Source organism: Oratosquilla oratoria, chromosome 36 (assembly GCF_046742065.1).
Source record: "Oratosquilla oratoria isolate Oo_2021 chromosome 36, ASM4674206v1, whole genome shotgun sequence".
In the NCBI taxonomy this organism is placed as follows: domain Eukaryota; kingdom Metazoa; phylum Arthropoda; class Malacostraca; order Stomatopoda; family Squillidae; genus Oratosquilla; species Oratosquilla oratoria.
In genome coordinates this window covers 45,827,753-45,833,108 of record NC_134812.1, presented here as the reverse complement: position 1 = coordinate 45,833,108, position 5,356 = coordinate 45,827,753, and positions in this window count along the sequence as shown.

Below are 5,356 nucleotides of genomic sequence, written 5' to 3'. Positions count from 1 at the left end.
CAGAAATTGAATGTCAGAAATCGAACTATCCAGTACAAGATTAGATCAAGATGGACTTAACCCTTTATCAATAAGATCAGGAGTAATGGATACAAGATTGTAGGAAAGCGAATTCAAGCAGGCGTAGCAAGTTTTCTTTCTTCAATAGCGTTGTTTGTATATGGAATGGTCTACCATCCAACGTCATCGATTGTTCCACTGTAGAGGTATTCAAACATCGTCTCAACATTTACTTAGCTACAGCTCCCCAAATATAATTATCTACTTAAAAGTGAGAAAAAAACAAACAAAAAAACAAAGGTAATAAAGGTAACAGTGGTAACAGTATTGATGCTAGTATTAATAATAGGTTAGGTACCGAAACAACCATGTAAAGACCATTAGATCTGTTTGTTTGTCCACGTAACTCCATGTGACATGACTTATTGTGCATTGCTATGTAAATAATATCACAGTAATATAGAGTAATGAAAAAAAGAAACAAATTAAACACAAAAAAAAATTGGAACCATAGTGCGTTGGTGCTGTAACCAGAAGCGTGCAGGTCTCGCATTCGCTTAGATGTGGGTTCGAATCCCGCACTCCTCTCCGATTCCCAGCAGGGAGTGTTACCCGCCCCAACAGCCCAAGCACATATGGCAAAGGTGACGGCTTCGGCAGCAGCCACGCGCCTCCTGGCTTAGGCTCCTTACCATATTCTTCAGTGTCTTAAACGAATTCAGCCTTGATGTGCTACGACACTTGTCCCAAGCCAACCTTCTTTCTCCCCTGCGACCCCAATCCTGAGCTTCACATAATGACCGTGAACCCAGTGGTCTTGTTTTATGCGTGTGGGATGCAAAAAGTTATAGTTCCTTGTTTCACTTATCACTGGATAATATTAGGAATTGTACTTAGAAATTAAAGCCCATAAGATATTTAATTATGAATCCTTACATATTTGATATTTCGAGGGCTTGGCTACTACAAGACCTAGGCTGACCGAGGCTGCCTTCTCTAAACTAAAAGGTGACTAGTTTCTGCCGGTACGCTTAATAACGTGACCGAAAATTTTCCCGGTCTGTTTGCTTAGACCGTCAGGGGAGGTGGCATTCACCAGAGGCCTGGTCTGTGTTGGGTGGAGCTCAGCCTGGATCAACACTCAACAGCGGCACAGAAGACTGATTTAGACTAAACCGTCTCCAAAAAAATAAAACAAATGAGGGCGGAAGAGAGGGAGAGAGGAGGAAAGGGGGAAAAAGATAGGGAAAATGGACTGAGGAAAAGGGAAAGAATTAGAGGAACAGGAGAGGGAGAGGATAGGGATAGGGAACGAAGACAAAGAGAAATTGAAAAATAAATGAGAAAATGTGAGAGAAAAAGAAGGAAGGAGAAGGAGAATAAAGGAAGGGGATAGGAAGGGAGGGAGGAGGGGAACTTAGTGGGGAGGGAAAGATGAGGGTGGGGGAGGTATACAATAAAAACAACTAAAAGAGGGATGGAGGAAAGTGACGATAAGGGGAAGGAGGGACAAGAGTACGGAAGTGAGAAAAGGAGGTAAAGAGTAGAAGAGGAGGATAAGTTGAAGAGAGGGAAGGAGAGTAAACGGAAAGAAGAGGAGGACAGGTAAGAAAGGAGGCAGTGAGGGGAAGGTTGAGGATGAAGACAGATAAAAGAAAAGGGAAAGGAAGGTGAGGGAAAAGGTGTGGGAGGGTATGCAGGAGGAAGACAAGGTAGGGAGGTCAAAATGAGGGAAAGGGGAAGAGAAAGGTAAAAAAAGGACAGGGAGAAAGTGAAGTTAGGAGATTGAGGAGAAAGGAGTAGGAGGTGATATTTGAGAAGAGAGGGGGAAATGATAGTGGAGGGAGTGAGACAATGAGGGGAAAGCATGGCAGAAAGAGAAAGGTAGAGGGGAGATATGCAAAGCGCAAGGGAAGGGGAGGGGAAGGGGGAGGGGGAGGGGGAGGGGGAGGGGGAGGGGGAGGGATTTGTTGGGAGAGAAGAGGATTGCTGGGAGAGAGAGCCATAAGAGGAGGTTAAGAGGAAGGGGAATAACAGGCCGGAGAAAGGAGATGGGAATGAAAGGGATCTTGTGGGTTGAAAGGGTTGTGAGAGGAAGGTGGTTAGGGCTGAGGGGGTTGTGGGCTGTGGGAGTTGGGATATGACGGGGTTAGTTTTTTAAAGACTAAGAGGATTAGGGACTGAGGGGGTCGGAGGATGGGGTTGAGGGTGACTAGGGGGAGTATGGAGTTTGAGGATGAAGGGAATAGGGAGTTGATAGAAGGGTTTGGAAAGTGATGGAGTTGAGGCAGAGGAGGCTGGGGTGATGAATCTGGGAAGTACAGGGTAGGAGCGCATAGGCCCAGGAAACATACTAAAGAGAAATGAAGAAAGGGAAAAGAGAACGAAGAGGGTGCAAAGGAAGAAGAAGATATGGAGAAAACAGTGGAAGGCAGGAAGAGTCAGTATAAGTGGGAAGGAGGTAGAGAAGGAGAAAAAAGGGGGGGAGTAACGACTGAATGTGGAAAAGACGTAGGGAGAAAGTAAAAAGTTGCTATTCATTCCAGTGGCTCTCAACCTGTGGTCCATGGACCCCGAGTGGCCCACTGGGGTTTACAAGTGGGGCCACAAACTAAAAGCCGCCAGCGGTTAGTGAATGAAAAACGATTAAATTTAGTGTTGAAGTCATCGTCTCCAAGAGGTAAAAGAATAGCTATTCATAAGTAGGTTGAGAACCTCGACCGTAGACCATTCGCTGCGGAGGGCGGGGTTGCGGTAGAGGTGGACGAGAGTGATGGGGATGAACAAAAAGGAACAACCCGACAGAAGCCATAATGAATGAAATAATGCCAGTTGCTAATAAATGAGATAGTGCCATTTGGTACGAAAGACGTTAAAATTCATCAGGAGGTGGTCCTACTCTTATCTGAATAAAGTCGTCTGGACTTGTGATCAAATTTATGAAATGCGCCATCGTAACAAAGGGATTTGCCGAAAAAAATCTAATTCATTCACCTCGAGGACAACGCTAGCCAAAACAAGCTACATAGGGTGTTTTGCCGCAGGGGGGGCTCTCAATCTCATATCACTCTCATCAAATCCACAGAAAACGTCGGCATAGCAAAGGATTCACAGGACCATATTTTGGGGTTGTTTAAGATTCTGTGCTGGCCAATAAAAGACAATCTTCTTCATTCATGAGTAACCTTTAGGCTAACAGAAGACAGAAAGTCATTGCATTGAACTTCATAAAGACAATGTTTTTATTTTACAGTAAAACAATTTCTTTTATCCAGGCTGTTCCCTAAGTTCATAGAACTGGAAGGAGGTAGGGAAGGGTGTTTTGTCAGAGGGGCTCTGTCCAACTCTGCTTAGACAACTTAAAGAGGACCGATTCGACGAAGATGGCTTGTCGTCAAAGGTCTTTCTTGCCCGCACGCTGCAATGTGTGTCACCAGACTTGAGTACACGTCTGTACCCATGTGATCCCCATGAGATATAAAAGGCGGCATGTAGTTTATATTCATATACAATCAGGAACAAGTCACCTAATTCCGTCTAAAATTCAACGATGCAGCTAAAACTTTTCTTGCAGAGCACTTGCTATTTCTTGTACACACCAGTTACCGTAAAAAATATTACAATAAAAAACAAATAAAAATAAATAAAGCTCATTTGGTATTTTTAACCTCCTCTTCACTTTCTCCCACCTTTCTCCACTGTTACTTTCCCCCTTTCTTAATTTTCACTTTTTATTATTGTCTTTGTATCATATATGATTAGTCACCCACAAATTTAGTCGGCAGGCCATGTTGCCCCCAATCATTCACTGTCAAAGTTCTTTTCATTCTGATATAGTCTTCAGATAAGGGGAAATTAAAATGAAACTATTTTTCTTACTTTTCTTCCTTCAAATATTGTACAACTTGTTTTTCTGAGGTACACTCAAGGAATTCCCCAGAGAACACACAAGCGAGATCCTAGGTGAGCTTTGCAATGACGTGGTGATTTCTTTAGTCCAATGATCTTTAACTTTATATTTAAGATCCTCTCCAAAGGGCGTGATCTTACAATAGTGAACCAATTGAATTTTCTCCTCCTCCACCCTTTCCCCAATCAGATTCATTGTTACAAGTCTATATACAACATTGTTTACTTAAGCAATCTCGAATCTCTGGATATCTTAGTTTACAAGTGGTTAGTTAGCAATGGATACAGGCCCACGGCCATTTTTATCAATCAAAGCGGAGAGCGAACTTATGCAACTCCTCGCCTACGGACACCCAACACATTAAAATACAACACTCGCTATCTACCCCTCTTTCTACTAACTTATCTGCCAGCCTCTTACAGTATGAGTCTCCAGAAATCATAAATGCATAATTTGCCGTCAACTGTACAGTTGCATACATGAATAGAGTGGTTTGTGTCGTACTATAGATATGGAAATTATGTACTTGTTTATCTTTTAGTATCCCTATATTTCTAATAAAAGAGTAACGATAGTTTGTTCTAATGCTAAAGTTACTTTATACACTAATATACTATTGCTATTTTTAACATTAGTAATGCAGTGCATTGGCTGCTGTATTACTTATTACTGCATACACTACCAAATATCCTGTCCTCCATCTATAGATCAGACCTGAACGTGTGTGCATTCACATGACGTACATAGCATATGTACGCATATGCTAATTTGACGCTTTGCTTTCGACCTTGTGTCGGACAGATGACGTCTTCTGTTGCTTATAAACGAGTCTACCAGTGTAAGAACCTCTCCCTGTTGTACTACAGAGGACTTATATATAACATATTAGATTTATTCTGTAGACTTAAATTCGGGTGTAGACAATCTTATCCATCTACATGGCTGTAGGCTTGTTTTTCCAATCACAATGATAAATCCTCTTGTCCCAGATTTCGGTTATGCAAATGCGATTCACGCTGTTGGCATGTCTTTCTCTATGCACGAACTGCCTGAAACCCCTTCTTAACTGGTACTGCCTCTTTTAGATTGGTATTCATTCGGTAGCAGTGGGGTTATGTTCTATATTTAATCCTCTCATTTGTATCGCGTGATTTATTTATTCTGGTTAATGGCATGTAGTTTTATTCATCTTATTAATATTAACTCACTCACACACACCTCGGAAGTGAATATATTAGTTGAAAAGGAACATTTTATCACAGAAATTGTGTTCATAACGCTATCTATATTCTAGAAATTGGACTGTATAGACAGACCTATTGCACAGTGTATATGCCTTAGATTTTTATGGTGACTTTATGGTCTGATGTAGCGCATGCATCCAGGTTACGTGTAAAGCTCTTGACGAAAAAAGGGTCCCTCGCCACCTTAACGGTATTTGTTAAG